A 27882-nucleotide genomic window follows, 5' to 3' on the forward strand; every position below is an offset into this window, starting at 1 on the left:
CGGCCAACTAAAAATTAAAACTTAAAACAAAATTCAGAAAGTTGATTACTCCCAACGAAAGTGGAAAGACTTCCAACGAAGTGAAACGACAAAAACTTTAACACGGCAAACATGAGAGGTAATTATGAAAAGATGGATCTGATTTTCAGAACACAAAAAGAAAAAAGAAAAATCTGAGGATTGTAAACTTAGGATTTTAAGTATCGGAAGAAAGAAAAAGACAAATTAAACAAAAAATTCGCAGAAGTACTTTAGAATCATTCTAAGAGATAAAGGCGAAAGAAAATCCACTTTAAGAATATCCTTAATCTTCTATTTGAAAAATCTTTAAATTTTCAATATTTCAATTAAACACAATTTAATTGAAATATTGAATTAATTAAACACATATTTCCATTTACACAGCATTTGAATTTTACTTTAGCGGCATCATACAAATTCAAAAATTATACAATGGCACTTGAATAAGTCGGAGCACTGGGACAAGAATAAAAAGTCTTAACCGAAAAAAAATTCAAATTAAGGTAAATTGGATAAATAAAAGAGAACAACAATTTTCAAAATTAAAAATAGCTGTATAAATTTTTAATAAAATAATAAATAGTAAGTAAAGTAATAAATAATAAGTAATTTTAATGATTAAAGTAAAAGGAATTATAATTTAAAAAATTACTAAAATTTTAATAAATAATTACTAAAAAGTATTACGTAACGATAAAGAGTATACAGTACAGTCTGTATGTTCAATTACTTTTCAATCCACTAAAAAATACTAAATCTGGAGAAAAAAAAAAAAAAAAAAAAAAACATTTTTTTAAAGAAAAACATATTTTTTCTTTTTTATTTTAAATCTGAAAAATTCTGTTTTGAAAAAAACAATCCTTGAACACCTCACCATAAACTCCTTTTTTCCAATATTGTTAATCACAAAAATTGTTTCCAGAAATAAGAGTAAAAATTCTAAAATAATATATACTACCAAAAAACCTTCTCTGTTGTTCTGCATTGTATTTAATATTATTGACTTTTTTTAAATGACATTTAGAAAAACGCAATAAATATATTTCTTGATACTAAAGAATATTGTTAAGGCACTCTTCAGAAAAGCAAGACAATTGATTGTCGATATAAAAAAAACGATTAAGTGTCGATATATATATATATATATATATATATATATATATATATATATATATATATATATATATATATATATATATATATATATATATATAACTTTTCTGATTATGCTACCCTAAACATATGGTTTAAACTTGTTTTAAAATTTCAATTCGGTAATTCTGACATACATCCATAATTTGTTAAATTATATGAATAGTAAGCATTTACTTTCCACAGTAAAAATACGTCTTTAACCTCTTCGTCGTCCGTAACGTGTCTAGCACGTTCAAGTGAGACTTCTGCAGGGCTTTTCTAAAGCGCTCCAAGCGTTCTACATTTCAAAACTTTTAGACGCTTAAAACGCTTTATAAATCTTAACTTATTTGAGTTTTTATTTTTGCTTATTCTAATGCGGCGAAAAACGGACGAAAAACAGAAATTTTTGCAGAGAGGAGAGGACGGCGAAAGGGTTAAAAGAATAAATACGCCCAAGTTAAAAAGCTAAAGTCGATTACTTTGAAATAAAATGGTCGGATGGAAAGTTGAATGATGAGATTAAGAGGGACAGAGAACGAAGAGGGCAGAAAGAAGCGAATATACTGTTGAATAAAATGTGGACATTCTAATAAAACGAGTAGAATCGGCGTTGGAAAATTCTACTAACCAATTAACTGCTTTTGACGAGTATACTCGTCATGGAAAATGCATACATATTGCTTTATGACCAGTTTATTTGCCGGGGATAATAATTAAACGGAGGACACAAGTATATTTTAAACAGGATTTACAATTAATAAATAATTAATCAGGAGACACAATTTAGATATGCATTTTCCGAAAAGGTGGAAACAGTTAACTCGTTAAGAGGAATATACAAGAAAAATTCTTCCAAATTTGTGCATGATTCGAATGAAGTCATTCTTATTTGGATGAATATTTTGACGAGAACTTTCTTTAGACAAACTAGATTAACAATTAATAAGTTCATTTGCTTATTTGCTTTTCTAAGAAAACCTGGAATAGCTATTTTAAATGAAAGATGATTTGCTCATACTTTTTGATATTGTAAAAAGAATTGGAACAGATTAAGATATTTTAGGTAGATTTCGCGTATTATCAACCCAAATTGATAATATATCAATTAAAATTTTGATATATTATCGATGAGGATCATATAAATTGATGAAGAGCAGGAATTAAAAGTATCAGTTCCAGAAAAATTGCCTGATATCACAATTTTTTTTTCTTTACATAGGCATTCTACAGAAAAGTTATAACAAAATTAAAAACTGTTTTACTTTTAGTCACTGCTTTCCCTTTATGCCTGTCTGTTCAATGCAATAACAAAAAATAAATAGGGAAAACTAAAGATAAATATGAAGCTTCACAGAACTATAATAAACAACAAAATAACGCAGAGAAATCGAACTTAGTCTTTGGCGTAATATTGTCTATCAAAATAAAAGCTTATAAAAAACAGATAATTGCTCAGATGCTCGAAAATTTCAATGGAATAAATTAATGTTGATATGAACGGAGCTAAAATTTGCAAAACATAAACCATTGTTCATTACGGAAATGGAATAAAAATGTGAAGTCACGTCATAATAAGACAATGTGCAACTAGATTACTTGCGCTACAACATTTGTCAGAAGTGTATAATTACTCAACCTTTAAAAGTAATAAAAAAAAAGCTATGATATTTCATTAATTGCCAAATACATTTTTTTAAACAAAATTCAGTAGAAAAATCTATGTCTCATTGATATTGTATTACAAAATAATGGAAGCAAATAATAAAATGAAAAATAATTTACATATATTTGTAAAAATTTTCGAAAAAACGAGCCATTTTCAATAATTATTTTATGAATGTTACGATTTGTGTTACGTAATCTACTTTCATTTTCTTCAACCTAATGCTATGAGATAATTATTTCTGACAAATACTTAAAGATATATGCTATCTACTTATTCAATAAAAAATGGAAAAATATACAGCAAGAACTCTTTTATCATATACACTGAGTGTAATTATTAACTCAAAGCACGCAACTATTATAATATATATATATATATACAAAAATTTATTAAATTACCTGCGAATTTTTCGGAAGTTATTTTATTTTATATGTATTAAACATTATATAATGCCTTTTTGTAATACAAAAATATTCAGTATGAAATAAAAGTATGAAAAATGATATTAAAATTACATAAAATATAATATTTGAATTCGTGCTCCCAAACCAATCTGAAATCATAAAATATCGTAAATTAAATTACATTAGACCTACTTTCGACCTAACTGCAATAGAAATAAAAAGCAATACTTTAACACACCTCAGGAAGTTATTATTTCAAATAAAATTACTAACTTCAGACAAAATGGTCACTTTAATAGCTTAAAGTTAAAGCGTCCAATAAAGACATTATTTTTATATAAACTTGTGCATATTTTATGCCAATAATCAATATAAAACATACAAAATATTCAGTAATTTTTTTTTTCTCTGTCTTAATTTCAAGTTATTAAAAGCAATTTAGTCGTAATATTATGCATAACTTCTGCAACTATATCAAGCATATATTATTAACAACCAAAAAAAAATACTTATAAAATTATTAAATAAAATATATTATATAAATTTCAGTTCAAAACAAATTCAAGGACTTATAGTAAATTAGTATAAAATGTTGCTAAACTGTCTCTTAAATGTTCAGAGCTACTTTGATCTATCATCTACAAACTGCCCCTTTAAAATTAAAAAATTGCCCCTTTTCTTACTCCAGATTGAAAAGATTTTAAAATTGCTAATTTAAACATTTAAAGAATTCTAACTTGCTTTTTATTAACAACGGGAGTAGAAAATATGTCAAGGCAAAAATTTAATATATGGCTGTAATATTTTGGAAACGCTCAGAATCGTTACATTACATCTCGCAAAAAATTGAAAGAAGAATTAATAGCAGTTAAACTTCCTCTACCCGAGTTGGGAGAAAATGTAATATTTCTAACTTCGACTTTAATAATAACATGAAAACAGTATAATAATTCTGAAACCATAAGAAATCACACTTTATGAACAATGAATTTTTCTAATTCAAAATTCAAATCCAAAGAACCAGTTTAAAGTAGAAACATATTTTAAAACTAGAATGTTCGACTGGAATGACTGCACATAAAAATAAACATGTGCATATTTTATGTGAATGATTAGCACATGACATTCACAATGTCAGTGAAATAAATAGGTCGCTTATTGACCCAATTAAAAATAAAGAATAAAAAAAAACTAATGCAACAAAACATAATTTAACATAAACAAGCAACCAAGCATACGAAACAACAACGAAAATCAAGATAGTAAAAAAAAGCAAAAAATGGGAGATAACTTACTTTTCAAATCATCAATTTCAAACCCCATCTCATCTCCGGGTCGTTCTCCTCATCCAGCGGAGAAGGCTTTCCTTGCCCATCCAGTGGCTATGCCGTGGAAACAACTTCATCATTGCTCGTACCCAGAGATCAATCTGAAAAACGAAAAAAAGGAGGTTCCGATTCGCTGAGAGAGTAACGGGGAGTGTCGCAACTGGAAATAGAAGGGGTTTTCAGATCGTTCGTACAGAAGATTGGAAGAGTTGAAAAGGAAAATGAAGTAAAGAGTGCGAAACGTAAAGCGGGGAACGGATGAAGCTCTCGCTCTCCGTACGAGGAGAACATTTTTTGTTGCGAGACGCCGTGGTTCCAGTGCCGATGGCGATAGCGCCATCTATCGGAAAGGCTACCGGACTTCAAAAGGGGCAAGTGGGTAGCAAAAACATTTTCATTTAACAAGGAGAAAGATTAAAGGTTATTCGAGAATTATATTATTTTTTGACAATGTTGACTCGCGGAATTTTCACAAGCGTAGCAAAAATTATTGCAATAATAAAAGTAACAAGTAATATTTCGATATTGTATGGCTATATGAATGTTACACATATTTATGAATTTCACGAATTTCAACTATTTTGTAAGATTTATTAATTTATTCTGCTATAATAAAAAATGGCATCAAAAACATTTTTAGAAAAAAAGAAAAAGAAATGATAGTATAAGCGATAACGTTAAATTTAAAAAAAAAAAAAAAAGGATCCAAAATAAATAATGCTTTTCATCAAACTTCAAAAGAGTATATAAGTTAATGCAATTTTCAAAATTATATGTTACTCGAATGTTTGGTATATTTTAAAGTCTCCATAAACAACTGTTCACGGGCCTTCATTTTTACCAGTCCAGTTGAATTTTTATAATCAATAATTAAATTTAAAAGTCATGCCACATGTCATCATGATTTTGAATACCTTTTTATTTAGCGTTTTTGAAAATAGACATGAATTACCATATAATGATTATAAGTAATTTCGAAATCTTACACAACATTTCAGAATATCTATATATAGACTTTATTTTACTAAATTTTAGTTACACACCTATGTAATATTCAAAAATTGATTACTGAATCTAGCAAGAAATACTGAGTTAATTGTGTATATATATATATATATATATATATATATATATATATATATATATATATATATATATATATATATATATATAGCAATAAAAACCAAGTTAATAGGAAAGAATCAAAATAAAAGCAAATAAAAAATGCTATGGTGCTTTTTCTGTTCCTTTTTTGGTTTTAGTTTGAATAAGAAATAATTTTTAGTTGCGATTCCGAACTTATTTAGTTTCGTTTCCAAAAAATTTTTTTAATTTTAGATATGGTTACTTATATATCATTTTTTTTTTTATTTTATCCTAATATTTCTAAGAAAACAACTGTTTCAATGAAATTGGAAACAGAACTCATCTGATTATTAGTTGACAAAAATAGGTTTCTATACATCAATTTTTTTCAGAAAAACATTTATTTATTTTTTTTAATTCTTCTTCATTTTCACATTTTCATACTTAGAACAATATTTGTCAGATCCGTTAAAGATTTCCAAAAATATTTAATTTACTAATTTTTATAAATTACTTTTCAGGACAATTGCAACCATTTTATTGCCAACATTTCACCTTAAAAATAAATATATATAGCAAATACCACACACACACAAACACACACAAAAAAAAAAAACTGCAGGTCCATATAAATGTTATGAAATATAGTATCAGTAAGTTACTACACGGAAAAAAAATCAATAAATTAGAATAAATTAGGCCGGAGGCTATACTTCTTCAGTGATTGTTTTGCAACAAAACAATCAGTTACTGAAATTTGTTAATGAGAGGCGTTCAACTTATTAAGTTTCAAAGATTACTTTCCCAAATAATGACAACAATTTATCTTCAATATTCCAACTTGGGAAAAAAAATCAAACCTATAGCAGGTAGGTTATATATATTTTACTGGAAACAAAAAATCAATTACTACAAGATCGTCATAAATATACAACTTATTGAAATTATAATGACGATCTATTGAACCGATTCACTGCCAATATTCTATAAAGGAAATATAGACAGCACACATCACATAACCAAATTCTATAAAGGAAATATAGACAGCACACATCACATAACCAAATTCTATCAATTACATAGACAGCATACAAATTTCATCAGTTACATATAGACAGCACATACCATAGTTGAAATGGATTTCCCAATGCTTCCTCGCATGTTTTCTAATAAATATGCAACGACCCCCCTCCTTCCTCCCCCGCATAAAAGCGGCGAATACCTTGCACGGTATTGGCAGACAATTTTTTCAAAATATTGAGCTTTCAGTAATTCTAGTATTTTTTTTACTGAATCTATATAGTAATTAATCCTTGGCATTCAAAAATACATACCAGAAGATAGAATTTGTGTTTGTTTCAAATTCATTCATTAATTCATTGTTTCAAATCAATTGAAATCAAAATGTGACAATTACAATTGTAGTCACAAAATCACATACTAATAATTGTATACAGATACTATATAATGTAGTCACTAATCATATACTAAATATTTAAATCAGCACATTTATGAATTATTATTGCATTTACATGCAGGCGAAAGTACAGAACAACAGACGGTCAGCACTATAACGAAAATGGCTCCAAATGTCAAAAGTATCTACATTTTAGATTCTAAATCTACGTATCAAATTTCATCTATCTAGCTCTTTTCGTCTTATATTCATCGAGTTAACTTATATTCAGATAACCGGATAAATTTTCTCCGAATGGATTTATTTAAAATTTGTCAGAAATCCACAAATTTGGTGTACAGACCATATGCCAAATTTCATCAATCTAGCTCAAAATGTTTTTGATTTATCTTTGTCACAAACAAATAAACGGATAGACACGCCAATGACGATATTTTCTCCATATTCCCTATACAAGAAAGTGTAAAATGTGTAGCTTTATACATATGACGTGAAATATCCTGACATAAAATATGGTATCAGTAAATTACAAGGGGGGAAAAAAAGCTAACAAACCAGGCCGATGGGTTATAAATTCTTCAATGATTATTTAACTACAATAAAAAAAAAATCTAAATCGAGGTCAGAAATCAGACGCCTCCGAGTATAAATGTGTGGTAGATGTCAGTAACATCATTCAAGACGCATAAAAAGATAAATGGCCAGCTCCATACAATTACATTGACTTGCTGGCAGAAGTAAAGCCAGTTACGTTAGAAAGATTAATGATAAAAGAAACGCAAGAGAGACTATAGGAATTTACTTCGCATTAAAAAAAAAAAAGAATGAAAGAAAGAAAGAATATAAATCTGACCACTGTATTGGAACGGATTTGCTCTTAAAATATCATCGGATTTAAGAAGTCAGTAACGTCGCAGCTCCGACGCATTAATCGAATTTCATTCGATTTTAGAAACGATAAAAGAAGATGGTGAGTTTAAAGAACATTTCTACTTTTGATCTACGCGATAAATTCAGTTGAATAAATAAAACGTTACATGAAATATTCTTTCGTAACATATGTTCTTTTCTGACTTTATTATCTTTAAGATCCCTTCAGAAATTAAGTCGGCAATATATATTTCAGATTTGTATTCTTTACATTTGTGAATGTGGTTGTCCAATTGGTTCCTATTTTGCTCCAAATCGTTGTATTTGAAACCGGCAGGAATCATTCTAGAATTTTTTTTCTCGTATTCTCAAACAAGAAATGACTAAACTAGCTTTGTGCATATTGTTATTAAAACATGGGAAGTCAACCAACTGACTCTCCGACCCGCCACGAAGGCACACGGATTTAAACCATATGGCTGAATGACCGGACAGCCGCAACAGCAACACTGGCGAGAACTGTGGTTGAGTCCTAAGGGCCATCACCAGTAACGGTACAACCCTCCCCGAAGGAAGTACGTCCCGTCATCGATGGGAGAAGTCAGATCCCCCCACCTATTTATGTACCCTCCAGGATGGCGAGATCCAACCACCATGCCGGATGCATCTCATCCTCATTTCGAGGTGCCCCCTCCCGGGAACAAAAGTCGTTTTCTATGAATTATCAACTTAGTGGAAAGGCTATACCTATTTTGGGTAGAAGTAATTACGCGCGAGAAATTCCAAAAAATTCGCTCCCTATACGAAGAGGGAATATTCACAAAAGATGTGTTAAATTATGTGATTAGGTTCATGTTTCCAATTACGTCTACAATTGGATTTCTCCCCATTCATTGATTTTGTCCGCAATTTGATGCAAATTCACAATTTAAGCAACAACTTTCATTTAACTGTATTTTTAATTTCTCGTATACATAATTTTAAAAAAGTATTGACATTGTTAAAAAAATTTTTCTCCAGATTTTAATGAATGTTCCCGAGTTAGGAAAACATTCTTAGCATTAAGTCTGTATGCCAATCCATCTGTGACGAAGATAAAAATGTTTTGAGCTAAAGGGATGAAATTTAGTAAAAAAAAAAAATGTGTGGATTTCTTCTATCAAATTTCGAGCAGAATTCAGACAAAGTCCGCCTGTTCGGGTATGGAATATAAGTTAACACGATAACAACAAAAAGAAGAGAGCTAGATAGATGAAATTTGGTACACAGATTTAACATTTATTACAGACACTTATCAAATTTTCAGCCAAATCCAGGAAGAAATTAAACGTCTGTCTGCCTGTATTTTCAGAAGCATGTAAATGCGATAACTCAAGAATGTAATGACTTAAATGTATCAAAATTGGCACAGGATTTTATGACAACAAGTGTAGTTCTATGTTAAGTTTTTGATTCGTCGGTTGAGAAAAATATATATAAAACTCGAAACTCAACTTTCGAATACAATTAACCGCCAGCCAAGCATTAATCGCCAAAAAACACTCGTCAAGAATCACACGATAGATTCGATAAAAATGCTAAAAGGTTAATATTTCATAACTATTGCATGTTAATGTCACGCCATGCCTTCTCTGGGATAAGACCTTTATTAAAGAAGTTTTGGGGAGGCCCCTCCAGCTGATTAAATAATCACTTTCACAGACACACGAACATACAAATAAATAGAACAAGAGGTTGTAGCGTGTTAATAAATCCCTCAACAAATTTGATCCATTATTTGAACTAATCTACAACTCTGGAGATAAAACGCAACTGCAAATCTCATTTATCCAACAAATTTCATTTTTGAATGACCTTATTCAAATGCATTCAAGGCGAAGAAAAAGAATGGATTTTCTTCACTTTGTTCTTCAGGCCTGTTCTATTTTATAATTATTATTATTAACGCATACACTGAGAAATAGGCATAATTATTTTTTAAAAAATCGGACTCGCAAGAGTTTAAAATGTAGAATATATCAAATCTCGAGAATGGATTTTTTATGATCACAATACTTTGTATATTCTGAATATGAATATACATTTGAGCTTATTCACGTGCATTCAAGATGAATAAAATGAATGAATATATAACAATAAAATAAAATAAAATAAATAAAAATTGATGTTAAGACTCAGATATCAAATTTCATTCATCAGGCTTCTTCCGTTTATTATTATTATTATTATTATTATTATTTAATACACTGAGAAATAGGCATAATTATTTTTTAAAAAATCGGACTCGCAAGAGTCTAAAATGTAGAATATATCAAATCTCGAGAATGGATTTTTTATGATCACAATACTTTGTATATTCTGAATATGAATATACATTTGAGCTTATTCACGTGCATTCAAGATGAATAAAATGAATGAATATATAACAATAAAATAAAATAAAATAAATAAAAATTGATGTTAAGACTCAGATATCAAATTTCATTCATCAGGCTTCTTCCGTTTATTATTATTATTATTATTATTATTTAATACACTGAGAAATAGGCATAATTATTTTTTTAAAAATCGGACTCGCAAGAGTCTAAAATGTAGAATATATCAAATCTCGAGAATGGATTTTTTATGATCACAATACTTTGTATATTCTGAATATGAATATACATTTGAGCTTATTCACGTGCATTCAAGATGAATAAAATGAATGAATATATAACAATAAAATAAAATAAAATAAAATAAAAATTGATGTTAAGACTCAGATATCAAATTTCATTCATCAGGCTTCTTCCGTTTATTATTATTATTATTATTATTATTATTTAATACACTGAGAAATAGGCATAATTATTTTTTAAAAAATCGGACTCGCAAGAGTCTAAAATGTAGAATATATCAAATCTCGAGAATGGATTTTTTATGATCACAATACTTTGTATATTCTGAATATGAATATACATTTGAGCTTATTCACGTGCATTCAAGATGAATAAAATGAATGAATATATAACAATAAAATAAAATAAAATAAATAAAAATTGATGTTAAGACTCAGATATCAAATTTCATTCATCAGGCTTCTTCCGTTTATTATTATTATTATTATTATTATTATTATTATTTAATACACTGAGAAATAGGCATAATTATTTTTTAAAAAATCGGACTCGCAAGAGTCTAAAATGTAGAATATATCAAATCTCGAGAATGGATTTTTTATGATCACAATACTTTGTATATTCTGAATATGAATATACATTTGAGCTTATTCACGTGCATTCAAGATGAATAAAATGAATGAATATATAACAATAAAATAAAATAAATAAAAACTGATGTTAAGACTCAGATATCAAATTTCATTCATCAGGCTTCTTACGTTTATTATTATTATTATTATTATTATTTAATACACTGAGAAATAGGCATAATTATTTTTTAAAAAATCGGACTCGCAAGAGTTTAAAATGTAGAATATATCAAATCTCGAGAATGGATTTTTTATGATCACAATACTTTGTATATTCTGAATATGAATATACATTTGAGCTTATTCACGTGCATTCAAGATGAATAAAATGAATGAATATATAACAATAAAATAAAATAAAATAAATAAAAATTGATGTTAAGACTCAGATATCAAATTTCATTCATCAGGCTTCTTCCGTTTATTATTATTATTATTATTTAATACACTGAGAAATAGGCATAATTATTTTTTTTAAAAATCGGACTCGCAAGAGTCTAAAATGTAGAATATATCAAATCTCGAGAATGGATTTTTTATGATCACAATACTTTGTATATTCTGAATATGAATATACAATTGAGCTTATTCACGTGCATTCAAGATGAATAAAATGAATGAATATATAACAATAAAATAAAATAAAATAAATAAAAATTGATGTTAAGACTCAGATATCAAATTTCATTCATCAGGCTTCTTCCGTTTATTATTATTATTATTATTTAATACACTAAGAAATAGGCATAATTATTTTTTTTAAAAAATCGGACTCGCAAGACTATTTAGAGTATTATCAAATTCTGAATATGAATATACACCTGAGCTTATTCATGTGCATTCAAGGCAAAGAAAATGAATGAATATATATCAACTAAATAAAATAAAAATGATGTTAAGACTCAGATACCAAATTTCATTCATCAAGCTTCTTCCGTTTATTATTATTATGGAGTACAAGGAGAAACAGGCACAATTATGAAAATGCTTTTTTTTTTTTCTTGTCGCACTTAGAAGATTCTAAAATGTATAATATAATGAAATCTCAAGATTGCCTTTCTTTTAATGAACACAATAATTTCTCTTTGTATATTCTGAATACGGAAAAATAATTATAATATTCAAATATACAAGCGATGGGACGGGAATGGGTAATTTTTTTTGATAATACTAATTGAAAAATCAGTTTGTTTTTATCACCTTTTATCTTTAGAAATAAACTATAGCAATCCAGAAAACAGCAAGATGATATAACTGCAGAAATTTATTTCGGTATCAACAAATAGCACTTCTTATTAAGAGTTACCAATCGTGAACTAAGCAAAAACAAATTACAGAAATGAAAATTACTGAGTAACAAAGACAATACTAAACTTCCTTTAAGCAAACAAATTGATGTAATAGAAAATTCATACTTTCATTATCTCGTGCTCTCTATAACAAATGAAATGAAATGAAATCTCCCCGGAAAGTCACTAGAAGCTATAAACGGTCGAGAAAACTCCAATGGGTAATGAAAAAAAATGAGTGCAATGCCATTTTTATAATGTTTCTGCATTGTCAAAAAATAATTCTATTTCTGCACTTCAAATTCTTTATAAAATCTTTAAATCACATTTCTTTTTAGTGCTTTCTTTTAGTTCTATTTATTGTTCTTTTTTTTTATTATTATTATTATTAACATTTTTGCAATTACATTTTATTATGTGAGTTTTATATATTCGATGGTAACAATAAAACTAAGCATGATAAGCCAGATATCGAAAATGATAAGCCAGACATAGGAAGAAGAAAATGAATGCTTTGTTACTCAATAAATTTTTCTTATTATATACTGGAGAAATAAAACACGTAAACAAAAGAAAGAAACATTCTTTTTAACACAAACATCCCATAAAAAATTTCGTAGTATTAGATAAAATAATATTTTCTTCGGCAGGAATGAACTTTTTCTCTCACAGCAGCACTTTCTACTAGAAAAATCAATCTTCTAGCAAATGCTAAGCGTTTTGATTATTTTTGAAAAGAGGAAAGGAACTATTCATTGAAAACAACAAACTCAAAGAAAATTTACAAATAAAGATTTTGAACTCAAATTGTTATTTTTGTTTTCAGTCATTTTTTAAATTTTGCAACGATTCTCGCTTTTATTAAAATATTTTTTCCCTTGGACTGAAAGAAATATTACAGAAAATACAGAGTGATTTTTTTTTTCTCTCCGATAGCAAGAGAATATTTCAATATGCACATTTTTATTCCTCGCATTGTCCACTTTTACGATTATTTGTATAATTTTTTTACCGCTATGATTGAAAAATTATGCACTTCGCTCCTCAATAAGACAGAAAAAGTGCCTCTATTTACAGTGGACTCTGGTATCACACATTCTAATAAACCGAGAATTCAAAGAAATCAACAAGAAAGAAAATTCTCGTCATTGAGATGAACAGTCTCATACTTCTCATATTACTCTCATTTTTAAAAAATCTGAATACAAGCTAATGCAAGTTGTAACTGAATTTACACAAATTCAGTCGACAGAAATTGTCCCGTATTACAAACTATAACGGGGAACGTATTACTGCGTTTTAAAGAGAATCCGCAGTGCAATTTATATTTCAAAAGTCAAAATACGATCACAAAGCATTTCTCTAGTCATATCGATATCTTAATCATTAACCGAAATAGGTCGATCACTTCTCTAGTCATATCGATATCTTAATCATTAATCGAAATAGGTCGATCACATATTTTGTACGATGAACACTTCTTAAAGCATTTCAAATGCTTTTGTAGCAGAAATTTCATTGCGAAAACAAAATTTAATGCATGTCCTTTGCTCAATATTTGGGAAAATGAATGAATGAAAAAGTGTGTGTGTGCGTGCGTGTGTGCGTGTGCGTGTGTGTGTGTGTGTGTGCGTGTGCGTGTGAGGGGAGGGTGGGGGCGTCTTATAAATTGTTTCTTTTTAATTATCTATTTTTTTAAAGGAATGTATACTTTCAAAATCCACTCCATGATAATAAGAGAGTTATAAAATGTATTTCATTTGCTAAATGAAAAGAAAACATTTTTTTTAAATTTATAATCTTCTTCTCAACAAAGAGAAAAAGATGCAGAATTTCTATATGCATGCTTAAATAATAAATATCTGTTTCAATTACAGCACAGGTTTACGCATATTTTGATACGGGGGATTTTTTAATTGATTTTAAGTGCATATCATAAAATATAATTTATGCATATGTCTGTAAAATCTAGTTTATAAGATATGACGGTAGTATAGTTTAAATTAACCGTATAAATTAAACTTAGGGTATAGGCTTAATAAAAAAATTTTCTTCATAATAAATTATGTAAAAGAATTAAACTGATTGAAAAAGCATAAGACTCTTGTAAATCAATAATAATTTAATTAAACTAGAGAGTTTCACCCTCTCCCCGCTCCACCCGTTCGTGATATAATTATATATTTCTGTTAGTAATAAGACATTAAAAATAGATTCGTTACTAAAAATACAATTAAATTATTTCTATAGCATGAATTTTTAACATTAATTTTTGGTCATTTAACTAAAAATTAAATCGTCGATTTCTAAAATCAAACTTTTATAATAGCTATCTGAGATATTTGTAAAAGCTACAAAGTAAAAATATATCATTCTAATATGCTTAAAAATCAAAATTGAATTAATTTTTTCTCTTATTTTGATTAGATGTATTTCACCAAAATTGGCCAATTTAATGTTAATAATATTGAAATACTCACCTAAGATGGCGAGTATTAATAAGATCAGCTTTGTCACGTCAATCGACTTTTATGAATTACATGGTATCACAAAAAGATACCATAATTTTTTAATCATTACTAGCCGCCTTTGGCGACCAGCCGGTTTGCCAATCTTAAGATTTGTTAAAATTTTAATGATTAAATATTTTAAGCAATTCCTATTTCTTAATTCAATATATTCATATATATTCAATAATAGCTCCTTCATCAAAATATTTTTTAAATTCAAATTTTGATAGTCATATAATTCACTCATAATATTATAAACGCCTTCAGTAATAACGTAATATGTATTTCTCTAATTTTCTGTTAGTTCCCGTAGAATTTATACTATAAATTAAAGTGGAAAGGATGAATCTGCAATTAATATAATAATATTTTTTTACTGAAACAAAGTATTTTTTTGTAATATGATTACTGAAAACAGTCACTGAGCGTTTAAACTTTATGGGCACTAAATAATATCTTTCCTAATTTATGTAATATTTCAAGAATTTGTCAACAAAATATTCTCAGATTCATCATGACCAGAACGATTAATTAACAATGTTTAATTTTAAATGCATCAAACACTAAGAAAATAAAACGAATCGTTTAAAATAATCGGTTGAAAACAGGTTTAAAAAAAACTAAGAAAGCGATGTACTTAAAACTATAAGCGTATACAAAAAATACATAACTAACATAAATACAATTTAATTACAAAAGCATGCAACTAACCTAAAAATAATTTAAATCAAAAATCATCCGTTGATAATATTGTCAACAATCAGAACACAATGCGCATGCGTGAATTTTCAACGCCAGTTACGGTAACGCAAATGCGTGAGTTTTTCTACGCCAGTTGGGGTAACGCTATGCAGATTAGAAATTTTTAATTTTCTTTATTCTGTTTTATTTTATTTCAAAAGTACTTCAGAATGAATCTGAAAGATCGATTCATTAACAATGTTTAATTTTAAATGTATCAAACATTACGAAAATAAATAGAATCGTTTCAAATAATCAGCCGAAAAATCTTAAGCCTAGTCTCATGACTGTTGGGGGAAAAAAACTGAAGCCGTACTCATTTGGCTGTGGGGAAAATGAAAAGATTTTTTTGGCGGGAAAGTTAGTTTTTAATTAATAATTAAAATTCTAATTAAAAATTCAAAAAAAGGGCTATCCTATCTTTTAAGTTAGATCAAACTGCACACGGTGTGCAAATTTGATTAAAATCGGTAAAGTAGTTTAGGAATCCATCGCGGACAAACAACGTGACACGTAATTTATATATATTAAGATAAGATTAAGCAACAATTATGAGCAATCTAAATGTTTATCTGTAAATCAAACTGACGAAATTAATTGGCGATGCTTCTGTAGCTCCGAAATTTCGCCAAGTACACCGAAACGCTTTATTTCTTTCATTCCAATTGAATTTTCTTATGATTGATTCTTAAACACTTTGATTTTCCTTAACTTCTCGGTTTGAACGATTTCAATTTATAATCAAAACTGCTCGACTTAAACTCGTTTTCCCGTAATATCCTGTTAAAAAAAATATCGCACTGTCTCTATACTGTCCGCCGAGGTAAGCCTGTAAACAATCCGAACGTGCGAGCTTTTGCCAAATGAAAGCTAACAAATTCGAACTGATTTTGTGTACACATAAATGTTCTATATTATATAAACATTGCTTTTTATTCGCTTTGTGACTATTAGATGGCGAGTTACCTGACCCATGGCATTTGTTGTTTGTTTTGTCAGCATTCTTTGAAATATTAAATGAAAATGATCCTTACGTCCTAATTAGTATTTATATTACACTTGACAGGGAAATGGTGTCAAAAGCTTTAAAGTAAAGCTTCATTTAATACCAAATCAAAAGCAAATTAATTTAAAACAATATTATTTATTAATTCTATTTTTATACATAGTGATTGGTGGAAACACTAATGAGTAGCTTTCCGGTGGGTTTATTTTTTTCGAATAACTGAAATTTTTTGTCTCGTTACTAGCAAAGGTCTGAATCTTAAGCAATAAATGTATCAACTCTGTGTTGTTTTTTAAAATATTAATGGAGCGTCCAGCGATATCAGATGAAGAAAAAATACGAAGAAAGGCCTAGGGAGAATCCGGCAATTTGAAAAAAAAGAAAAGCTGATCATGAAATTACTTATTTGGCGGCAAAATATAAAAAAAATTCATTTCCTTCCATCCTAAAAGAAAATATATTATCTATTACCTTGTTCACCTGTCAGTCTTTTTTTAACGGAGTTTAGTTTAGTTATATTAACGTCCCGTTTTTTTAAAGCAAATTAGGGCTATTTTGGGACGAACCTCGTCATTTTGAACTGCGGCCAGATGACGAGGACGACTCCTGAGCTGGTACCCCCCTCTCAACCTTCCACACCACACCACCGGGAGGACATTCAGCCCCGACGGATTTAGCGTGCACCAGATCCGCTTGCAAGACGGTTCTTCGATGGAATCGGGCCTCAAACCTGAAACCCACCGGTTTCGAATTCAAGACCGTACCACAAGCCACTGTGGCCTTTTTTTTTTTTTTTTTTTTTTAAATAGAAGTGATTGAAAGACTATAAAAATGACCAATAATAATCAATCCATTCTCTTTTCTTTACATAAAGTAGTAACATTTAATAATTAAATAATAACTATTTTAGTTACTATAATGGTTAATAATAACTTTTTCTCTCTGAAAAAGCATGTGTGCTTCATAACTTACTCTTCCATAACGATATATAATGCTTTCCTTAGGGTATTTAACGATAAATGTTTCCTAAAATGCATTTTATGTATTTCAAAATAAATATTTAAATATAATTAATAATTTTTAAGTAGATAAACACCAGACGAAAATATTTTTCTGTCGAGGGAATTAATTCACCTCCAACTTGGCATATTCCAGAAATGTTGTTTAATAATGCAAATAATAATTTTACGTCCCTCGTTCATTCAACAACTTGTATTTCCGATATTTAGTTGTGAAGCTTTGCTGATAAATTCGAATAAGAAGATTTCATTAGCAAATAAAATTCTTCATTCTCCATCTGCATTCTAAAAAAGCAAATGTTTACATTTGTATGCAAACATTTTCCTTATTTAGATGTCAAAATCAGAAAATCTATACTATGGGCTGTAGAAAAATTACAGTGAAATAATGTTCAGCCAAATATAGCAAATAAAGAGAATTTTCGGTTATTAAAAAATAATTATTTATATTCAAATGCTAGAGAGAATAACAATACAACGGTGAAGATTGGGAAGATTAAGAGACAATAAAACTTACCAAACACTATCAGAAGTAAATCTTGGATAAAGCACTGAAGCTAAAACATCTAAATAAAAACCGGAAGATACGATATTGCTCAACTCGAAGCTCACTAAAGGAAATTTTTAAAGGAATTGTCCATCCGTCACAATCACCAAACATTGAATGAGATTTTGTGGGCAATTGATTGGATGATTTTTTGAATCATCATTTTTTTTTAATTTATGTAAAACGTGAACTGCAGCAAGTATAATAAGAATTCTTCATAAATATGGCCATATATATTTAATAGTTCGAAGGAAAAAAATCGAATATCGAATTTAGTATTGTAATCATCAAAACATTCGAATTCAAGATGTTAACGAATTTTCTCGTTTCAGACCTCCCCAATTTCGAAATACACAGTCTATCTGTGAATACGAGAATTAAGACCTTCAGTTAAACACATGAAATTTGGTATATGACCCTCACATCAAATTTATAGATTACTAGCAAATTAAGTGCTAAATCCGTTCAGATGAAGTCTTCCTGTCCGGCTGTCCGATACGATAGATACAAAACGATAAGAGATAGATAAATTTGATGAATAAATTTACTATTTAAATTGTAAATACCAATCAAGGTTCAAGCTTAATTTGCCAAGGTGCAAATTAATTGACAGTCAACTGATGTGCATTTTCATAAGCATGTAAATGGGAAATTTCAAAAACACAGTAACTTAACTATATCAGAGAAGGTATGTGATTCTGTGACTTTAAGTATAGTTCTGCGTCAAATTTTTGATTCAATCGATTGGTAAAAACGCATCTAAAACAAAAGGTCGGTTACTGTTAACGCATGTCAAAGATTAATCGCTAATAAAGTCGCCAAGTATCAAGCAATAAATTCAGCAAAAATACGAAATTCAAGCTAAGATCAATATTTCGGAACTTTTGTCCAAATATTAACACAAGGTTCACAATTTTATCCCGGAGGAAAAAGGATAACGCCTTTATTAGAGAATAGGCAAAATGGTTCTGGGATTGCAACTCTGGCCGGTTAGGTAATTCATGTCCACAGACACACGAAAAGGCAGATACAATTTCAGTCAGTGGAAATTTCTCCCCTCCACTTCTTCATATTATTACATAATATGTCCTTGCCATACAGTAAAGAAAATTGAATATGTATTTGGGACCACTTGCCTATGACTAAATGGATCTAAAAATGTGCAAATCAATACAATCTCCCAAATTCCAATTCATCTTGCTTGCTGTACTTGTAAAATATTGAATTCAAATTCGCATAGATAGACTACCAAACAATCTGTCTATCCGTAGACCAACTTAATTCAAAATTAAATACAGATTTACAATATTAGTGAAAAAAAAAATCAGTTGCTTAAATTCACTAATCGTATTTGTTGCATTTTTAACTGATTGCGAATAACATAAATAGGCAACTCTTTCGCGTATTTAATCCAAAATTTAATGCACTTTAACAGTTTGACATATGTTGTCACGATTGCATTTGGCGAGAAATCACTCCAAATTTTTTTCAATTTTGGCGACTGTATTTTTTTTTTTTTTTTTTTTAGTCTAGCCATAATCTTTATGACTTGCCTACGGAAATTAATATTCATATCTTCCTAAATAATTATCATATAAAAATGCTCTTAGTGTCATCTTAAGATTATCATTTAGTATCATCTAAAAATTATCTTTTTAAAGGTATAAATTTCTCGGCCGTACAATTTTTCATTTAACTACAATAATATTTTTAATTCAATTTTATATATTATCTGAAACAATTTTTTTAAATGCTTTGATGGAATTCAAATTCTCCATCAAAACATCCAAGCACGCACTTTTGTCAATTACAGTACACTCCCGATTATCCGCGGAATTGGGTGGCGCGGCCGCGGCGGAAAACAGTCATTCCAACTTTGAAAAATCGTTTTATGTACAATAAAATGTAAAATAAAGAGCAGGAAATGTTTAACTAACGCTTAATATTTTAGTATATCACTCAAAACTAACCTAAAATGCATTTTGTTAATGAAAACAGAAAAGTGCTTTGTACTTACGAGAGGCGTCAAGGATACACAGAAAAATTAATAAATATGTACTGTTTTAATACAGTAATGTATTATGTAATTACAAAAGCGTAACTGTAAAACTGCACCTTTTTGCAGAAATCAGTCAAAAAAAAAAAAAACTTTGTGCGGCAGGCGCGGATAATCGGGAGTTTACTGTACTCAATCCATAGTAGAATTTTCACTTCTACTTTTATTTCGTAAAATTATATTCTGCTGTAAACAGTTTTAGCCGTATCAAATTAGTAGGTGAAGCATTTGAAAAGATGAAGCATTTGATAAAGAAATGCATCTTATATTAATAACTAACAGCTAAAAAAAAACAATAATCTTTGCGAACAAACTAGTCGCCAAAGGCGGCTAGCATTCACGAAAACACGGAGTAGCAAATCGACTTACTGTAGATGAATTTCATCCGATATTTGATAGAAATCTATAATTCCATTTTTAAGATCGAATACCAAATTTCATTCATATAGTTAATTTTAAGTGCTATTCAAAAGCAGATGGAAATAATAACAAATAGACTCGGGCATGTGTGAAATATAGAAATCCAGCGGAATCCTTCGATGGTTACAAAATCTTTATCTGCGCATACTTTGCAAAACAATACCGTGAAAACCAAAAACATAAAAAGGAATATCGTCATTTATTTACCGGTTCGAAAAAAGGGAGATTAAAAGCTGCACTTCCATTATCAACATTAAAAGCTTTCAGTCTAATAAACACGGTTGCTAAAGGATTAATCGCTTCCGCTCTTTAAGATCTAACGTCGAGCTTTCATTTTCTGAAAATTATAGAACGAATAAATGTAGAAAGAATGAATAATGCTTGGACAGCAAAGAGTCAGACAGAGGGAAAAATTATACAAAAATTAGCATTTTAAATAACTTTTTTTAAGGAAAGTAATCCAAATAATGAATATAATTTATGTTTAAAAAATTTACATGAATAAATCTTTATAAAAACTTAACTAGAGGCATTTCCTTGAGAATAATTAGAAAAAGGATAATAAGACGTATTGATTTTTCGTCACACAATAAAGTTTTTGTATATTAATAAAATAACTAGTTATCGAAGGAGACAGAATGTTAAATAAACTGCCACAAGCTACCATTAATTTTTGAAGCACAAGGAGAAAAAAAATTGTATTCTTTTCATATGCCAATAAGAACTTTTTTCGCCAAAAGAATTGGATAATCAAAATTAAATTTCATCATAAAAAGACTTTTAAGAAATGTGAGTATATTAGCGAGCTAAAATGTAGAATTATTTCTTTCATTTCATTTTTGGTTTTTGAACTTCAATTTATAGTTCATTATTATAAATTTGGCTTGAATTTACAAGGACTGAATCCATTACCTGATGGCGCTACGTGCATGGAATCAAAATTTAATTTAATTAATCAATTAGTTGATAACTAAGCTCTAAAGATATTAAAATCCGAATGATCAGCAAGAATACATAATATCGTAAAGCACAGTGCAACCTCACTTAATGAACATAATTCGATCCTAAATCTTACTCGTAATGCAAAACACTCATTAATCGAAATAATTTTCTTTTCCAACGGAATCAATGCATCCCATTTCGAAAAACAAAATCAAACAGATTTATAACAATAAACTTTATTATCTACAATGCATCCTTTATTTATTTATTACCAAGAAGTTATCTGTAAATATTTGACTTTGGCTACGCTTCAAAATTTGGTGAAAGGGGGATACAGCTTAGTTTAGTTTAATTTAGTTATATTAACGTCCTGTTTGAAGCAACACTAGGGCTATTTTGGAACGGACCTCGTAATTTTGAACCACGGTCAGATGACGAGGACGACAACTGAGCTGACACCCCCCTCTCCACACCACACCAGCGGAGGTCAGGGCGGATTAAACGTCCTCCCGCTGATACAGCATTATCGTTAAAAGAATTTGCAGAGCACATAGCAATGCCCGAATAGGGTGTTACATCTCAGCGCACGCTGAAATAATTTCCCATGTTTTCAGCAACTCCCTTATTTTACTGCAAGGTTGTTGCTGTACTGAGACTATTATCACCTCCTCTTATGAGCAAATCTTCTCCGCAATTTTTTTGCAGTGACTAAGAATACAGATGTATAAATTATTTAGTAGTTCTGGCTAAGTAGTTCCAACAGCTCATCGATGTCGTTGCTTCCACCATCAGTCTTATCATATTGGGCCGCGGTGGCCTGGTGGTAAGGTCTCGGCTTCGGAACCGGAGGGTTTCAGGTTCGAGACCCGATTCCACCGAAGAACCGTCGTGTAAGGGGGTCTGTTGCACGTTAAATCCGTCCTGACCAAACGTCCTCCCGTTGGTGTGGTGTGGTGTGGAGAGGGGGGTGCCAGCTCAGGTGTCGTCCTCGTCATCTGACCGCGGTTCAAAATTACGAGGTCCGTCCTAAAATAGCCCAAGTGTTGCTTCAAACGGGACATGAATATAACCAAACCCATCATATTGCCAGAGACACAATTCCGTCGATTTCAGGTTGCAGAGACGTTTGGTTAAAGCTCTGGCAAATGGCGTTTGACAACGCTATCCGTCCATACAGAAATCAACATTAAACAAGGATTCAGCACAGATTGGTACCCGAAATACAGACCAATCCAGCATGTGACATCCCTATATGTCATTGTTGTTCATTGAATGAATCAACGCTCGTTAACTTTTTTTTTCTTTATGCGAATCATTCATTATGAAAGGTACTTGTTAAGCCAGATATGACAGTACACCCCTATAAAATTTCCAGACTGTAGCACGTCATAAAAAGGGAGGAAAATCGATTTGAAAAATTATATTTGCACACACATGGAAAAAAACGAATTAAATAAAAGTATACGAAAAAAAATCAACGATTTGATAGAAAAGAAAATTCTTGCAAGAAGCGTACCAACAAAAAGGCATGCTTCATCGCGATCTTTTCATATTACAATATCTAAAATCAAGAATAAGCTGCGTCCTTGATACACCCACATGTACTTTATCTTTGTGGATATGAAAGTAGTTGTAGATGCATTTATGAGTTAATATACTTTTTATAAAATCAATTCCAACTATAATCCTATTTCCATGATTCTATTCTATTTTACCTCTGCGAATTTTATTGTTCCTAATATTTCCTTATCGAAGGTCCAATAAAGTTTATAAATATTTACGAATGATTAAACTTAAAATGATCTAATACGATAAATAAAGTATTAATTAGTTTAATAGCAATAATACTTGAAATAATGATATATATCACTTAGTGCAAATAAAAATTAATTTAAAAGAAGTCCCCTCCCCTTCCCACTCTGTGTTTCTTCGATTCAATTTGTGCCTTTCTATCAAGGCATTATTAAATCACTAAACAGATGGTCAAAGGATACAATTCCTTTAATTCCTTAATTAATTCCTTTAATTCTCCTTCTTTGTAAAAACCCTCTTTTGAGTTTGCTAAACCTTCCAGATAATCTGAGCGATTTCTTTTTCACTAATCCCATTACAAATAGAAAAGATCATTTAAAACGACACCAAAAGACTTTTTTGCGTATGTAGTATCTTAGGGTATACCTTGTGTGTTGTGATTGAAATTTCCTTTTAAGATGATCTTTAAAAAAAATCAATCCATATCTTTCAGATAATATTTCTTACACTCTGAACAATAAAAGTACTAAACGAATTTAAGTTCACTAAAGAGAAGAATTTGAACTAAACGAATTTAAGTTCAAACTAAGAGAGAGAAAAGAAATACTAAGCTGAAAGCCAATTCTTGCATTTTCTTTCACTATGTCTGCTGGTCGGTAGATTAGCAGGTGTCGGTCTACGAACATATCTCAAAAATGCAAAAAATGTTAACTAAGTTAAATTTATATACAAAATGAATAGCTCTAGAAAATTTTAAATACGATCATTTAACGGGAAAAGGCAGACTTGATTTTCTTTAAAAATTTAAGACGAAGCTAAACAAAAAATGCTCCATATTGTAAGAATATATAACAGAGGAAATCACACCCATTGTTTTTCTTAAACATTTAATAGATATTTATAAATTGAAGTGAATAAAGCGTGTGTGTGTGTGTGTGTGTGTGTGTGTGTGTGTGTGTGTGTGTGTGTGTGTGTGTGTGTGTGTGTGTGCGCGCGCGCGCTTGATTCTATAATGATTTGAGTGAATGTAAACAATTTATCAATTATGTATGTAGTTGTAATTAAGACGGAAGAAAATTTATTTTATTGATGAAATAATACTTCTTACCCAACAATTTTGATTTAATTTAAATAAGTGTAAAATCTATTTTAATTACAAGGAGTGAATTTTTTTTAAGAATACCTTTATCATAACTTAATGTAGGATTATGGTTTTATACAGTTTTATTTAATTTGACTTGTTTCAATCTTGAAATCGAATTTTCGCTCACTTCCTGAGTTTTGAAAGTTTGTACTGTCTTTTATGTTGCAGTAGTTGAAAGTAACAAATAGGTAATAGTAAATAATTCGTTCACAAGTTAGCTATTACTGAAATGTTCTGGAAGCTATTGCATGTGTAGTAAACTCCACTGAATATAATAAAGCTTGATTTTTAAATTATATTCTAATATTTACAACATATTTACAGATTCTTTAAAGAACAAAATTCGTAAGAGCGCAGTTAAAGTGATAAAAGTGTGGTTATGAAGAAAACAAAAGGTGGTTAAAGTATAAACATAAGTTACGTTAAGAGTGCGATAATTAAATTGCAAATAAGTTCGAAACTACTAAACATATTCTGGCAAATTTTTTGAAGTGTGAGATTAATTAATTAAAAATAAGAAACCAAACGATAAATTAGTAGCGCCATTTCACTTCACTGAAACGCCGAGCATGTATATAGTTGTATAATTTTGCTGACGATATATTATTTAAATATTTTTTTTAAATTTCATTACAAATCAATATATTATTTTGAAATATATATAAATTAATATATAAATTTTGTGTATAATTTATATATTAATTAAACATTTTATAAATTTTGTATATAAATTAATACAAAGTTTATACATTATTCATAATTAATATTATTAATATATAATTTTGATTATTTCGATGTATAAATTTTGTTTTTATACAAAAAACATTGTCTGGTTATTAAATTTAAAACGAATATGATAAGATTCCATAATATTGATATCATAAAATAAAGGTTAAAAAGTAGAAAATAATTAAAAATATTAATATAAAACATGCTTTTTATTAGAAAGAAAAAGAATTATATTATATATTTTTGCCTAAAATAATGTTCTGAGTTTCAAAACAAAAGCTCAAAAGGATGACAAGCTAAAACTATACAATAAGGATGCAATCAACAATCTAGGATAAATATCATAAGAAAAAAAATTCCTAGGCATTCATTAAAAATTAAAATATTATATCAATGTGATTAAAATTAAAATATACTCAGAGCTTTTCTATCAGTTTGTTATGCTTTTACATTCTTGTCCTGATTCTGAGAGTTTCTGATTAAAAAAACATAATTCGATTTCTTAGCAAACTAATAAAATCGTATTTTTATAATTTTTTTATAATTTTAGTTTTACTTAATAAAAACCAACAAGGATAAGATTTAAAAAGTAATTTAATCCAATTCTGCATAGCGAAGTAATAAAACAAATAAAATTTATACAGACCGAAATGTGCATATTCAATTTTCATAAAATTTAATGGATTTTTTTTCTCCCGCTGTTCTAAATGAGAAGAGATAGCAATTCTAAAGGGTCTACGCAACGTTCTCCTCTTCATGCTCCTATCAATTTTTATTTGTTCGAAATGTCTGAAGATAAAATCGATAGGAAAAAAACTACCAAATATAAGATCCTAGTAAAAATAAATAATACATTCCTGAATTAATTTAAATTCTAATAGTTGTAATATTGTTTTCACTCCGAGAAAAACAGGATGTAACTTAGTGAAGATAAATTTGTGAATATATTAATTTTAAAATCACATATTTGCTTCCAAAACCATGCTTTATTTACTGTTTTAACTGTTGAACGCCGTCTACATTTTTTTTCAACGGCCTATAAAATAAAGATTAGTTTTACACAATGGAAAAAGGAATACTAACCTAAAGTGTTACATGTTTTTGCATATGCTTTAAAAAAAATATTTATTCCATGGCATATAAACACACGATAAGGCCTTTTAATACAATAGTCTATCTTTTAATAAAATAGCCTATATAGGTCGGCATTTCAACATATTTTAAAACATGATATAATTTTTTTAAGTTTTTTATTTTAGTAAATTTCCGAGAATGCATATGCTATTATTTTTCAACGGCCTATAAAGAAAGATTAATTTTACACAATGGAAAAAAGAATACTAACCTAAAGTGTTACATGTTTTTGCATATGCTTTAAAAAAATATTTATTTCATGGCATATAAACACACGATAAGGCCTTTTAATACAATAGTCTATCTTTTAATAAAATAGCCTATATAGGTCGGCATTTCAACATATTTTAAAACATGATATAATTTTTTAAGTTTTTTATTTTAGTAAATTTCCGAGAATGCATATGCTATTATTAAAAACTAAGGAAACGGGGGAAAATAAAAAAAAATTAAGGAAGCATCGTAACAATCAAATGTTTAATAAAACATAATCAGCTTTTGAATATTTCAAGTACTTTTCAAATTATTTTTATTTAAAAGTAAATCCATACCTAATAATAATAATAAAAAAAAAGAAAAAGAAAACATTAAAAGCAGTTGCTCATCAGCATAAGAAAATTTCTGAAACAGGATAAAAGTTCTGAAGAACCTGGAAGAATATTCAAACTTCTTTTAACCCTTTAAAGGGCCATTTTTTTCTAGTCATATTATGTTAAAATATTTTTATGCTTGAAATTAGAATAATAAAAGGGATTCATTTAACTTATTAGATAAATTTAATGTGATTAATTAATTAATTTGGTTGATTAATAATTAAGTGACAAACCAAGACACATCATTTTGTGTGAGATAAAGAACTCAAGCATCTAAGTTTCTGTCTTTCTAAAAAAATTTATCAGAATCTATGCCAACCTACATAATTTCATACAAAGATTGATACATTTGGTGGGAAGCATACTTTCCACGGCCTTAAAAGGGTTAACTAAGCTCTTACATGAAAACTGAACTGCGTTTTTCAGTTTTACAAATAATGTTAAAGAATTTTTCAGAAAAAAAAATGTCAAAGTTGACATTAAATAACAAGGCTTAAGAAATATCGTTATAGGTGGTGTGTTTCTATAATTTAAAACTAAATAACTTGTATCAAACAAATACTGATAAAAGTTATTTTGAAAAAACAATTTTAACCCTTTGCACTGGGATGGTGCCTCTCATTCACCATTCAAGACGGTGCATTTTTTGACATTTTATCTATTTATTTTTCAATTCCAATTGTGAAAAACGACTCCATAATGATAATATAATGTAAATTAAATTTTCAAAGAAATTCGACATAAAAAAATAACGTATTTATTTTTCAGAGCAATAAACAAATCGTTGTATTAGGTGAATAATTATGCATCGAATTACTTTT

At 28.8% G+C, this 27882-nt stretch overlaps 1 long non-coding RNA gene across 1 annotated transcript in view; it reads right to left on the reverse strand.

Moving 5' to 3' along the window:
* Positions 1-4551: 4551 nt before the first annotated feature.
* The window catches only part of LOC129989858 (uncharacterized), a 70107-nt gene continuing 46776 nt past the window's right edge, over positions 4552-27882 (reverse strand). Inside the window, exon 3 of the long non-coding RNA XR_008785824.1 lies at positions 4552-4657. This is a non-coding gene — a long non-coding RNA (uncharacterized LOC129989858). The remainder of the gene's footprint in view (positions 4658-27882) is intronic.

Source organism: Argiope bruennichi, chromosome 2 (genome assembly GCF_947563725.1).
Source record: "Argiope bruennichi chromosome 2, qqArgBrue1.1, whole genome shotgun sequence".
Lineage (NCBI taxonomy): Eukaryota > Metazoa > Arthropoda > Arachnida > Araneae > Araneidae > Argiope > Argiope bruennichi.